This window comes from Euprymna scolopes, chromosome 40 (assembly GCF_053919585.1).
Source record: "Euprymna scolopes isolate OS-2025 chromosome 40, ASM5391958v1, whole genome shotgun sequence".
In the NCBI taxonomy this organism is placed as follows: domain Eukaryota; kingdom Metazoa; phylum Mollusca; class Cephalopoda; order Sepiida; family Sepiolidae; genus Euprymna; species Euprymna scolopes.
In genome coordinates, this window is record NC_136521.1 from 47119960 (window position 1) to 47134640 (window position 14681).

Here is a 14681-nt window from a genome sequence, read left to right on the forward strand (position 1 = left end):
CATCTCCAACCATCAACTGATTGCGAATAACGGTCCTATATATATGGTTAATTACAGATTTCACACCTCCATAAATTTTCTATTAACCAATACTTAGCAATCCATTGAATCATTTCAAAATTCTCAACCAGCTTCAGGACAAATTGGAATATTGCTATACCTTCAGCCCACATGAAATCATTGTCATAAACATTATTTATAAAACTTGTTAGGTACATTGCAAGAATTTAGTGGCCAATTTCTTTCTAGGCGTCTGTGTCTACACATTATCAAAAAATTTGAAAATCCTAAATCCATTTTAATTTTTGTGGATTTTATTTACAACAGCCTTAATATATAAACTTAAGCTAAAGTTAAACATATATCTGAGGAAGATAATTTTTCCTGAAATATCATACAATACTGAATTTCCATTAACCTGCACAACTAAGAATATAATACAATGTTAAAGAAGTATTTAAAAAAAATATATTGTGTGAAACAATTTGCTCCCCTCTCGACAACAATCGCCAACCCCAACACTGTTTTAGTCGTCTTCTCTTTCATCTTCCATTTGTTATGAAAAGGGACAGACCCCAGTAAGAAAGCAAAACTAGATAAATTTAAAAATGGAAAAGGCTAGAATCGAACCCAGTAAGAAAAGTTTAAAAAAAATATACATATTGAAATCCTAGGAATGCAGAACGATTGGCATTGTTCTCACAAATAATTAAATATTATTTATGTCAGATGTTTAATTTATGAATGCAGTTGATTGTTCATTCTTTTAGAAATAACTGGATATTAAATATGTCAGTTAAAAGAATGAACAATACGAGTTTTTGAAATAATTAACAAAATAGGTTAAAAGAGATACAATTGAATTTAGGAATTTCTTTTGTTTATCAGAGGTGTGTAGATACGTGTGCAAAGTGCACAGGTAAATTGAACCGTGATGAAATCACATTGGTTAACTACACCTCTGACGTAATAAAGAAAGGAGATTATCAATATATCGAGACAGGGTTCAAAGTTAGATAGAGTCAGACAGAAAGTGAGAGACAGAGCCAGAGAGAGCTTGAGTTAGTCAGACTGGAAGCTGATACCCCTTAAAGGCGAAGGGGGGAAGAGGAGACCATGTAGTCATAAAGGCTTGAATCCCTGACAATCATCCAGCTGGTATAAATAAAGAATCATCTAATATTTGTAAACTGTTCTCTTCGTCAGTCGTCGTTCTACCAAAAAGGAAACGGTAAATGTGTTTTTTCTATCATCTTGTAAACAAATTTTGTATTACTCCTTCAATGTGTCCCCTCTGCTATACATAATGTATCTCCCCTCCTCCATCTCTGTCAACAGGAACTGTTGCATAAATGTCTCAGCTCCGTATTAATAATAATATGAAGTCCCCAAGAATCGTCACAGTTGTCGTGGTGATGTACCAAGAATATAAATGAACTTAACCGTGACAGACAGATGTACAAATTAACGTATATCTATGTGATGTTAAAATGTTATTCCAAGCTTGCGCATGACAGACTGATAAAGAGATGTAAAATAAGCATGAACAAAGCTTCTTTCTTAGAAGTGCACGCCTGTGGAACGCTCTTCCGATTGCCTGCTTTCCAGCTGACTACAATCTGATTGTCTTCAAGTCCAACATAAACAAGTTCTTGATGAACCGTCCCCCTCAGTAATCCAATTTACAAAATTCCCACTACTTATGTTTACTACACTATAATCACAGTGACTAATATATAACCATTAACCCTTATCCTCGAGTGGTCTCCAGGCCTTGATAAGTGGTGATTCCTCTGTAAAAAAAAAATTTCATATGAATCAGATAATTTTTGTCGCCATTCATTTCCTCGATATCTCTCCAGTTAGAATTCTTTCTAGAAAGATATCGGGTACTTACGAGAGGGATCACGTGAAGGTTGCCAACATCCCTAAGAGAAAGTGTTTCTGTGGAAACACTCGTCTAGCCAAAACCACTATCAATAATTTCCCACACCCTTTATCTGTGCCTAATCCTAAATGTAGATTCCATGAACAAGGCTTCTTTCTTAGAACTGCACGCCTGTGGAACTCTCCTCCGTTTGCCTGCTTTCCAGCCACTACAATCTCATTGTCTTCAAGTCCAACGTAAACAAGTTCTTTATGAACCGCCCCCCCCCCTAAGTAATCCAATTTACAACATTCACACTACTTATGTTTACTACACTATAATCACATTGACTAATGTATACCCATTAACCTTTATCCTCGAGTGGCCTCGGGGCATTAATAAGTGGTGATTCCCGTGTAAAAAAAACAACAAAGAAAACTGGATTCGAACTTCGCACATTCAGGTTGTCAGTCTGTGTCGTTAACCACTTAGCCTCCGTTCTCTCCCTGCTGCTGATGATGATGTAGAAAACAGTTTTATGTGTTGCAATCGACAACAGCATTGATGATGATGATGATGATGATGATGATGATGATGATGATTTTGCATCACTCATTTATTAATTTCATATGAATCCAGATGATTTTTGTTGGTATTCGTTTCCCTGGTATCTTTTCAGTTAGAATTCTTTCTTGAAAGATATCGGGTGCTTATAAGATGAGTCACATGAAGGTTGCCAACATCCCTAGGTGAAAGTGTTTCTGTGTAATGATGATGATCATGATGATGTTGTGCTTTGTTTTTGTTTGATGAAGCTTTTCTTTGTACATTCGATGATAATGGCTTTCGTCACTTGCAGAATTCTGCACAACTTTGTCTGAATCCAAAACAATGTTGTTGCATCAACATATTTCCATAGCACAACAGAGTTAACTTTCTAAGGCACAAAACGAATCATGAAAGTCAACCGATAAAACGAAAGCAGAAACAAAATTTTTTTTTTTTTTTTTTTTTTTTTTACATGGGGGTCACCACTTATCAAGGCCCGAAGACCACTCAGGGATAAGGGTTATTGCGTGTACAGTAATCAATGAGATAGTATTGTAGTAATCATTAGTATTGGGGGTTTTGATAGAGTATCTTACTTAAGGGGGCGGTTTGTCAGGAGTTTGTTTATGTTGGACTTGAAGATGTCCAAGTTGTAGTCTTTTCAGCATTCTCATTGTTCCCTTAAGTACAATTGTCTGAATCTCTTTTGCACTTGGTTCGCCAGAAAGTACGGCATAATCACGTTGACACACCGGTTCTCATCAGATCACCGAAGTTAAGCAACATTGACCTTGGCTAGTACCAGATGGACAATTGACTGTTAAATTTGCAGTTTCGTTTTGCTTTTTTTTTTTTTTTGTGTCTGTGTCTGTGTGCGCTGATGATCATATTGATTGCATTGACCACCACAGTTCAAAGAAAACACTTGACAAAAAAATTGATGTCTAACCTATTTAACGTCTGTGTCCTCAGGGTAAAGGTAATTTCTTGCTGTTCAAAACCAATCTAGTTAGTGCTATCAGATCAGGCCGTCTGAAGATTTTGGTTTCCTGACCTAAAATGCACCAAACATTGATGTTATTGTTTTTTTTTTCCTTTCCTTTTGAAAAACTCAAATAGGTTATCCAACGTAAACAAGTTCTTGATGAACCGTCCCCCTAAGTAATCCAATTTACAAAATCCCCACTACTTATGTTTACTACACTATAATCACATTGACTAATGTGTACCCATTCACCCTTATCCTCGAGTGGCTTTCATGATAAGTGGGTTATCTCCTCTTTCTGTATTAACAAGAACTGTTTAATCGTCGTGATGTACCAAGATGTCAGTCAGTATTGTCATTATCATCCTCTGTTCTGAATCCCTGTTATAAATCCCCATCATACTTCCATTGACCCCCCCCCCCACCTCGCTACACAGCACATTCTGCTTTTTTTTTTTTTACATAGGCATCACCACATTATCAAGGCCAAGAGGCCACTCAAAGATAAGGGTTAAAGAGTTTCCAGTAGAAATTGGACAATATAATAATCATTAGTAATGAAAATTTGGTAAATTTGATAACTTATATGGAACGGCTCATCAAGAACTTATTTACGTTAGACTTGAAGACAACCATATTGTAGTCAGCCGGAAAGCAGGAAAACGGAAGACAATTCCACAGGCGTGCAGTTCTAAGAAAGAAGCTTTGTTCATGGAATCTACGTTTAGGTTTAGGCACAGATAAAGAGTGGGGGGAATTATTGACAGTGTTTACAGCTAGACGAGTGTTTCTTGCGAAAGTTTGGCGAGGGGGGACCATAGATTGAAGCTCAGTCGAACACTTTCCATGAAAATAACGATACATCAGAGACAAACTCGCAACATCTCTTCTGTGAGATAGAGGCTATGTTATCATCTCATATATTGCTGACTCCCAAGGGTTAGCACTGATTCACAAGTACCAAATTTAAACAAAGAGAACTCACTAGAGAAAATGCAACTCTGATACATCCTGCAGATATCAATTGCACTCTGAGTGTGTGCACATGACACGATCAATCCTCTAAACGCTAACGTTCAAATTTTAGATTTCTGTCAAAGCCATGTTTGTCAGTCGGTTAGTTAATTCATCTCTTCATCTCGGCATCCTAAAACTCTTCCGATCTGGTTGACGCCGCAACCTGGCATTAATTGTCTCCAACTGTAAACTGTTGTAAAGTATCTCTAACTGTAACAGAGCATGTATGAAAATATCAGCAGCAGCAAAAGGATAGTTGGCTAGCAAAAATATTAGCAGCAGCAGCCATTAAAGCATGTATGCAAATTAGCAAGTGTGCGTGAGCTTGCATCACAAGAATAGGAGAGAAAAATACAACACGTGGTCGAGTGAGAATGTAATATGAACCTATAAATATAAGGTGTCCAAAAAGTCACTGAGGGGTTTTGAACTTAAATAAATTCTTTATTTTTCCAAAATTTTAACACAATCTGACTAAAACAATGGGATTTTTTTTTTTTAAATGCAAAATTCAAACAATTTTTATTCATGAAAAATAATGTCTTTTAAATTTTGCCCATTTTCAAATTCATACATTTGTGCTCTTTCCAAAACATTATTCTTGACAGATTGCAGAATCTCTGGATTATGATTTAACTCCCTTGTTTCGTTCCTTATATTTTTCTTCAACTCTGCAGGGCTTAGGGTTTGTTAACATAGATTCAATTTTTAAGATATCCCCACAAGAAAAAGTCGGGGCTAGTCAAGTCTTGGGAACGTGGTGGCCATTGACATTGCTATAGCGAGAGATTATATGTGAAGCTGAAAATAAGCAACATTTAAAAGACATTTTTCATAAATAAAAATTGTTTGAATTTTGCATTTCGTTTTTAATTTCCCAATGTCTTAGTCAGATTGTGTTAAAATTGCAGAAAGATATCATAAAAAATAAAGGATCTATTTACGGTCAAAACCCTTCAGTTATTTTTTAGACACTCTGTACAAGGATGAGAAAGCATTAGATGGCAAGGATAGATACTTTTAGAAAGCACATGTGTGTGAAAGGACTTTGGAAATATGATGAAATGCGTTGTTTAGGAAGAACCACAAATAATTGCATTCCATTTGCGCTTTAAAAAATGGCGAGTTGAATTTTTATTTCTTTCCATTTTTTTTTTTTGTTTGTTTGTTCTTGCGAACATAACTGGAAACTGTTGTCGATGGTCACACTCCAAACCATCTATAAACTGTCGCAAAATTAACTCCACTCCTGAAACTGTTTATAAACTAAGTCTAAATATATTGACTTCTATGCCCATTCCTTTATCCAAGTTACTTTCACATCTTGATTAACCATCCCATTTTTGAACGCCTTTGTGCGCCAGCTCCCCTATTGTCTTTATACTTATCTTATTTCTTATATTTTTGTTCTGCTGATCAACTTATATATTTAGAACTTCCATCTGACCACACCAACACAAGTAAGAATAACTGCACGTCTGTGGAACCCTCTTCCGCTTTCCAGCTGACTACAATATGGTTGTCTTCAAGTCCAACATAAACAAGTTCTTGATGAGTCGTACCCTAAAGTAATTGAATTTACCACATTTCCACTACTTATGGTTACTACGATATTGTACCATTGACTATTGTACACTAATTAACCCTTGTCAGTGGCCTCCAGGCCTTGATAAGTGGTGACACTTATATAAAAAAAAGAAGAAATTATACAATGTTATAAAAGTATTAAAAAAAGACATATATATTGAACGGGGTGGGGGTGGGGGCTTAGGCATAAAATACGCTTAAATATGATATTTTAATTTGTCTAACTTTCGTATGTATTATTGTAGCCATGATTTCAAAATTAAAAAAAAAAGTATTTGAGTGCCATCAGCTAAAATCGAAACCGAAACTGTAGCAAACAAAACTGGTGACATTACTACTATACCAACGTGACGTGCATATGAACTGATCAAAAATTAAAAATAAACTAAGATGAATGTGCAAAATGTTTAACGACTTTCTCAATTTTAACCCATTTTTGACCCCTTAAAAACTATTTTAACCGGCTAAAGACCCATAAAAGAATGGTGCATAAAAAATCCAATTATTTGAGGTCCCTAGCGCCGCTCTGCAACTTTTAGTTTCGGAGGAGATAGAGTTTGAAAATATGTAGACAGACAGACAGACAGACATATAGCCGTTTATATATAGATTAATAAAAGGTGAATCAGCATAGATAATTCCACTGTTTTATGTCTTAATTTGCTTCAGTTTGTGTTGATCTGTTACACCTTCGCATTGTATTGCCTTTTATAAAATAGTAGCGAGGGGTACCCGGCGTTGCCCGGGTGTTTGGAGGTGTGTGTGGAAACTCCGGGGGTGGGGGGGGGGGTTAAAAAAAAAAAAGTAAGTATGAGGATCAAACCCGAACCCTTGAGGCAAAGTTGTAAATTAAAGTGTGAAAAAAAAAACGTGCGACGTTAACCATTGCCCCACCGCGAGATGCTAACGGAAACACATTTGAATTTATTACTTAGATTTAGCAGGTGCCCGTTTTAATGAGTTAATGAGGTCAAGTTTGACTGCGAGATTTCATTTACTGCTGAACGCTTTTTTTTCCCCCCCAAGATGTTATAGGAAAAAGACTAACCCACATGCGGCGAGTGACAAATGTTGAATATTTATCTTCCCGAAATCCAGCAAATTAAATAGACAGGCGAGCTTCGTTGTTAACTCTGAGATATTACGATTTATATGTGATATAAACAGTTGTGAAGCGAGCGACTGCTTCTCTGAAAATAACCTTTTGTAGACAGACAGACAAAGCGAACACACATACAAACATACATTTTCGCTTTTATATTTATAGATTGTTTTTTGTTGTTGTTGTCTCTTGTTTTCAGAGTAATTTCCATTTTTTTCTATGGTAACTCAAAATATCCAACAAAAGTTTCTAAAAGGCAAACACGAGTGCAGTAATAAGCAACGGAGAAATTACCAATAAAGACACTCTTTTGTTCCAAACATTCTTCGATCCATCATTGCCCACAGCAGCAACAGCAGGATCATCAAACGGATCCCGGAGGTCATGTTTTACCGCAAGCATGGATCACTCAAATTTCGTATGAAAAGAAAACAAAAAAAGACAACAGTGAATCTTCAGATAGTTAATGGGTTTTCGGTTAATTTACATGGCTAATTGTAATATTAAACATAAGCACTTATAAGCTCCAATACTATTTGACAAAAGTGCACTAAAGATGGCATGAAGCATCCTTGGTATGCTGGTTGTGTTGGGTAGTTGTAAACATTGTAGGTTAAATTTAAAATACTTGTGTCAATTTAACTTCTGTTCTCTGTTAGGGGTCAAAAATGGGTCAATGCTAAAGTTTTGGTTTCAATTCTAGCTGATAGCACCTAAATACTTTTCTTTTAGTTTTGAAATCACGAGTATAATAATATACACGGAATCTGGACTAATCTTCTTCTATAATATAAATCTCACCTGTCTGTTTAAATGTATGTTTGTATGTCTGCCTAAAACTTTCGACAGAGGCGATAGATTTTTCAAGATCAATATTGTTTTGAAGCCCACCCTTCGGATGACAAATATAAAAAAATTGGCCAAAAACATTCATCTTTTCATCCTTAACTGAGCACTTTTCTACAGAGCAGGGTCGCTTTTTTCACTGATATTTTCGAAAGTCATCCCCTCTCTTTGATTGAATAGTCTTAATTTAAACTTTCACCACTTCCAGTTTGGCGATGAGCGTAACAGCAAAAACGTTACGTTTTTTTTTTCACATTCTTTTCCTCCTTCACGATAAGGATTTCGAGAGAAACAGGAACCAGTAAGAGAATTCCAAAGTCTAGCAGTTCTGGGGAAGAAAATATTAGATTAAAAGGTTTTCTGGCATCAGGGGATCTCTGTTGTGTAGGGGTGGGATTTTGCTGCTTGAGATTTCACATTCTAGTACTGTTAATAATAATAAACACTTGCAGATAAAAACAGTTGGACCAAATTTGGCATGAATTCCTTTACATAACAAATGCTGAATACAAAAGTCAACATTGAATAAAAGATGACAATAATTTTTTAAAGTATCCAAAACTATTTGACAGAATTTCACCAGATTTGACAGTCATTGAATATTCCATCCAATTTTCTGTTATGGGGGGGGGGGCTCCATATTTTGACAAGCTTCTGGGATTGACCTTTACTTCTGATCTGAAATGGAACACGTACATCAAATCTGTTGCCAAGGCCGCTGGAAAAATGGTGGGATCCTTCTACCGCTCCAGTAGATATCTCATTACTGATGCAATTCTCTATCTATATAAAAGCCAAGTACGTCCAAGGATGGAGTACTGCTACCATATCTAGGCAGACGTTGCAAGCTTGTCTTTGTTTTATCGTTATTTCTATGGCAAGTACTCGTCTGAGCTCCAATCTCTGCCCCCCCCTCGCCAATTTTTCACAATAAACACCCGTCTAGCTGAAACCACTATCAGTAATTTTTCCCACTCTTTATCTGTGCCTAAATCAAAACATAGATTCCATGAACAAAGCTTCTTTCTTAGAAGTGCACGCCTGTGGAACTCTCTTCCATTTGCCTGTTTCCCACCTGACTACAACTAGGATGTCTTCAAGTCCAATATAAACAAATTCCTGATAAACCGCCCTTTTAAGTAAGACACTTTATCAGATCTCTATTACTAACGATTACTATGATATTGTCCCATTGATTACTGTACACACAATAACCCTTATCCCTGCGTGGCTTCTTGGCCTTGATAAGTGGTGACTTCCATGTAAAAAAAAAATATTCACATGATTATTGTGTAACAGATTCGTCCTAAGGATAACTTCTATGCTGGGCAAATGTACTTTGATTGAGTTTTTTTTTCATTATTATAGCAAAGTTTGAAAAATGAAAGATATTTCAAGTCAAGTGAAGCCCATAGTATCTACAAAATTGTCATGTCACAGTAATGAAAATATCCAAAAATTACAAAAAACGATAAGGTAGAAAATTAATTATTAATGAAAAAAGTTTTTCGAAGACGATTAGCGAAAATTAAGTTTTGCTTAATTGGCCAAAGATTTTCGGTTTTTAGAAAATATTTACCTCCATTTTGTTACGATTAGAAAGGGTTCGAAAGAGAGTTGTCAACCTAATAGGTCCCGCACTGCCAGCTAGGCTTCAACCTCTGTCCCATCGACAGAAATGTTGCATCTTTCTGCCTGTTTTACAAGTATTTTAATGGTAGGTGATCCGACGAACTACAAACCTTTTTACCGTTTCGACGTAAATACCCCAGACAAACTCGGCAAGCAGCAAAATCCCGCCCCTACGGATTCTTAAATGCCAGAAAGCCTTTTACTTCTCCAGGACTGCTAGATTTTGGAATTCCCTTCCGGGTGCCTGCTTCCCTAACTGTACTGACATGCAAAAATTCAAGTGTCAAGTAAACAAACATCTTGCTGCTCAACTCCCTACATACAGATTATGTAAGCAGCTCCCTACACCAACGTGGCACTCTGCCTTGTTGTGGGTGAAAATGCAAGTAAAACAAAAAAAAAAAGTAGTGAAAATTAAGTTTTACTAAATTGGCCAAAGATTTTCAGTTTTTAGAAAATATTTACTTTCCGAAGCTGGAGAGTTTGAATCGTAACTTCGCTCCAGTTTTTTTTTTTTTTTTTTTTTAAACTTAATTTTTGCTAATTTTCTTAGAAACCGTTTTCATTAATAATTAATTTTCTACCTCATCATTTTTCGTAATTTTTGGATATGTTCCTTACTGTGACCTGATACGATTGGTGTTACTTGAAATTCAATATTTCAATTTTTGAATTTTGGTACAATAGTGAAGAAGAATCGTTTGATTCCAGCAAACTGTTTGCACATTCTCATTTGTTTTAAGATTTGTGTTGCCGCTAACTTACAATTTCCGCATAGACGTGTTACTTTTTGGGGTTTGGAATGATTTTCATTGGTTGAAAATATTTTGAGTTCACATGTTCCCATGAAAACTTCCTTGAGAAAAACGAATTCCAACGAAGCAGAGAAGGAAAGGGTGTATCAGTTAGCGGCATTTTCTTTTTAGCGTTCTTAGGAATCACTTCATGATTAAGTCGCCAAGGTATTTTTTTGATGTAATGACAATACAACCCAAAAATAGGCACTCTGGATTGAGACAAAAATTAAAATTGCTTTAGTGTAGAAGAATTTTTCCTTCATTAACCAAGGAAAGGAAAGATGAAGTTCAATATCAGAAAAGACATTGTATTTTGCTCCCAATCAAACGAATTCTAACAGAGCAGAAAAAGAAAGAGCGTATGAATTAGAGACACTTGTTTTAAGCATTCATCGGAATCACTTTACAATTTAGATTTCAAAAATCTATTTTCTGTGTGTCTTTTTAACTGTATTAATCTAAATCTTCAAAGAATCAGCTCTATTTTGTCTATTAAACTTATAAAAACTGGTATAAAATCAAGGGAAATAAATTTATGAACTTATTCTAAATCTTAAAAGAATTAGCTCTATTTTCGCTATAAACCTACGAAAAGGGGTATAAAATTATGTGAAATAACTGTATGAACTTAATATAATCTTAAAAGTATCGGCTCGATTTTCTCTATTAAATTAACTATAAGTGCCATAACATCAAAGGAAATAACTGTAATAACTTAATCCTAATCTTAAAAGAATCAGCTCTATTTTCTTTGTTTACCTAACAGAAAATAACATAAAATCAAAGGAAATAAATGTATGAACTTAATCTAAATTCTAAAATAATCAGCTTAATTTTCTCTATTAAACTAACCAAAAGTAGCATAAACTCAAAGGAAATAACTGTATAAACTTAAGCTAAATCTTTGTCTGTAAAACTAACTAAAAGTGGCATAAAATCAAAGAAAATATCTTTATGAAATTAATTTAAATCTTTAAAAAATCAGCTCTACTTTGTCTGTAAAACTAACTAAAAGTGGCATAAAATCAAAGAAAATATCTTTATGAAATTAATTTAAATCTTTAAAAAATCAGCTCTACTTTGTCTGTAAAACTAACTAAAAGTGGCATAAAATCAAGGGAAATAATTGTTTGAACTTAATCTAAATCTTAAAGAATCAGCTCTACTTTCTTTATTAAACTAACAATCCAATATTTATTCAAATATTTTTGCAGACCATGTTTTCTTTTACACACATTTTTGATTAATCTTTAATTAAGCAAATTCTAACGATGAAGAGAAAGAAAGAGAGTAGCAATTAGAGATATTTGTTTTTTAGCGTTTGCTGGAATTACTTTACGATTTTAGTCGCCACAAATCATCTTTAACTGCCAGTAAACATCTTTCTACTGGAGATTTCCACTTCCTAACATACTAAACGTATCAAATATTTATGCCTCCCAAAATCCAACCTCAGGTCCACGTCCTGGGAGGTGGTAACAGGGTTAAGATGCTGGGGCATTTTGCAGTATAGACAGTAAATTGAAAAAGTGGTTAAAAAACAAATATTTAACAAATAAATTATACCAAAAACAACATAAGTTATTTTTTTTCTACCTGCCTAGGTAAGTTTTTTGTTGTTGTGTGTTTTAACTTATTTTAAAGCATTTATTTACTTTGAACACACAAATAGTGGAGAGTCTTAAGTTAGAACAAGAAAAAAATGGACGACATTAGATGGTCACCTGGGTAGTCTCAACAATCAATCGAAAATTAAACAAAATACTGGTATAAAACAACCCAATAAATACCATAGTGACAATTATTGGGCAGGTTTATAACAGTATTTTGTTTATTTTTGGAGCAATTATCAAAGATCTCTGCTGGGCTTATGACAGCCATGATTACTTTCTGTTTTAAATGAACAAACTGAATGCACAAATTCTTTTGAACCAAAAAAACGCTTTAAAATAAGTTAAAATAAAAAAAATTATCTTGATAGGTAAAAGAGTAACATCTTTCCTGCGGCATTATTTATTTGCTATGTATTTGTTTATTTGTTATATATTTGTTTTTTTAACACATTTCATTTTGTTGCCTATACTGCAATATAACCAGATATTGAATTGTTGGGTATCCTTGAAACAGATGGGATCCGCTTCAATCTTAATATCCCTGGCTGATGAGGCTCTGGTAAAATAATATTAACATAGCTGTATGTTTCAATAAGTCTGAAGATTTTTATAATGTACTACCACATGATGGTCTCTCTCAACAATAACAGCCAACCCCAATGTGGTTTGCCATTGTTTATCTCTCTTCTGTCATCTCTCACATTGGCGACTGCTGATGGAGCGACTACAATGGCTTATAAATATAAAAAGAAAACCATACAAGAGAAAATACAGGAAATACAAACTCCACAGAAATGCGTTGAAGAAAAAAAAAACACGCACAAAAAAAAAAGTGAGTCGATAATGCGATGGTTTCCCCCTCCCCATTCACTTTTAGACGAATAAAGTAATCCATGTCAGAAAATCTTATTTTTGTAAAATGTTCCTTTACAGTATCAATCCGTGATGGGAAGAATCAAGCCGAGAAAACCAAGAAACAGGAAAAGGTATGGTGACTTTATCATCGTATATGTATATATATATATATATATATATATATATATATATATATAGAGAGAGAGAATAAATGACAAAAAACTATATTCCAAAATTCATGATGTTGACTATCTTTTAATTTATTCCTTTAATTCAGTTGACATTTACAATTCTTGACAGTATTTGTTTCATAACGCAAAATCAATCACTTAATTATTATATCAATCAGTGAATCTATTATGCCTTTAACTCATCAGAAGAAATAGCAACAATCAATCCGTCAAAAGGAATTGAAGTGTGATTTGACATGATTAAAATCCGAAAATTGGAAGAGAAGCTGCAAATACCTTTTTATTTTTCCATTACGCCATATTGAATTTTTATCAAACAAAGTCATTAAACCCAACTATTCGTACTAACAATTTTAATTAATTTATGAATCTTCTACCAAAATGTTCTATTTAATAATTAGTAAATTTATTAATTCTAAGTTGTGTATACATACTTATGAAAATAATATCAACAAATTATAAACTATTATACATGTTTGTATATATGAAACTAAACTAAGCTAAAAAATTATTAGAATATATATATATATATATATATATATACATATATATATATATATATATATATAATCGCAGCAAATTCGTTCTCAAATATTGCCATTACTTAATATAGTGTTAGAAAATTTTGGCACGCATACAGCTCAGCGGTGAGCCGTACGAAAGTGGCTTTTAAGCCCGGTCAAACTCAAGCATTCTTTGGCACACGTGGTGCAGACACGAGTGCCACTAGCAGCATGTGCTGTACAGTCACTTCTATGAACATTTATATGCCATTTCAAACCACCTACAATCTTGCACGTCTGCCTGCAGTTGCCACAAGTTAATTCTGGCAACATAGGATCGTTTTGTGGGCCATTGCGCTGATGAGCAGTTTGGTGGCTTATCAGCCTAGCTCTGCTCAGACATAGTCTCCGCATGCCTCACGCTCCAGACCACTTTGACACTCGTTCATCAACTACCTCCTGAACATTCTCTTTCTGAATATCATGCTTCAGTTGTTCATGCTGGGTTCGGTCAGCTTCAAACTTTGCCCACACCTCCCCGCAAGGCCCTTTTTCACTCTCCACAATCCAAAGTCAAGCTCTTCCAGGTTTTATCATCCATCTCACATTTTTTAAGGTGGACCCCAAACAAACCTCGAACCTCATTTTAGGCTTTTGAGCCAGACGCCTTCCCTCGGCAAGCTCACCATAAAGGAGTTGTATGGGAAGTTGGTTGTCTGGCATCCTTACCACATGATCACTCCATCTCAGTCTATATTTGATAATAAGAGCTTCAATGCTTAGACATTGGGTCTCTTCAAGAACCTCAACATCATTAATCTGCATTTGCCAGGGCACACCTAGGATTCAACATAGGCACAGCTGGTGAAACCGCTCAAGACATCTCAGATGCTTCCTGTATATCATCCAAGTCTCACAAGCATAGAGAAGAGCAGAGAGAACGTATGTGACATAGACCTTAATCTTTGTTGATAGCGAGATTCCATGACAGCTCCACAAACACTTGTCCAACTTTCCAAAAGCATCACTTGCCTTGCTGATTCGTAACGAAACTTCATCATCCAGGGCTCCAGTCATGCTTAGTGTGCTACCCAGGTACACAAACTTAACGACAACTGCTATCTTTGACCCATAGAC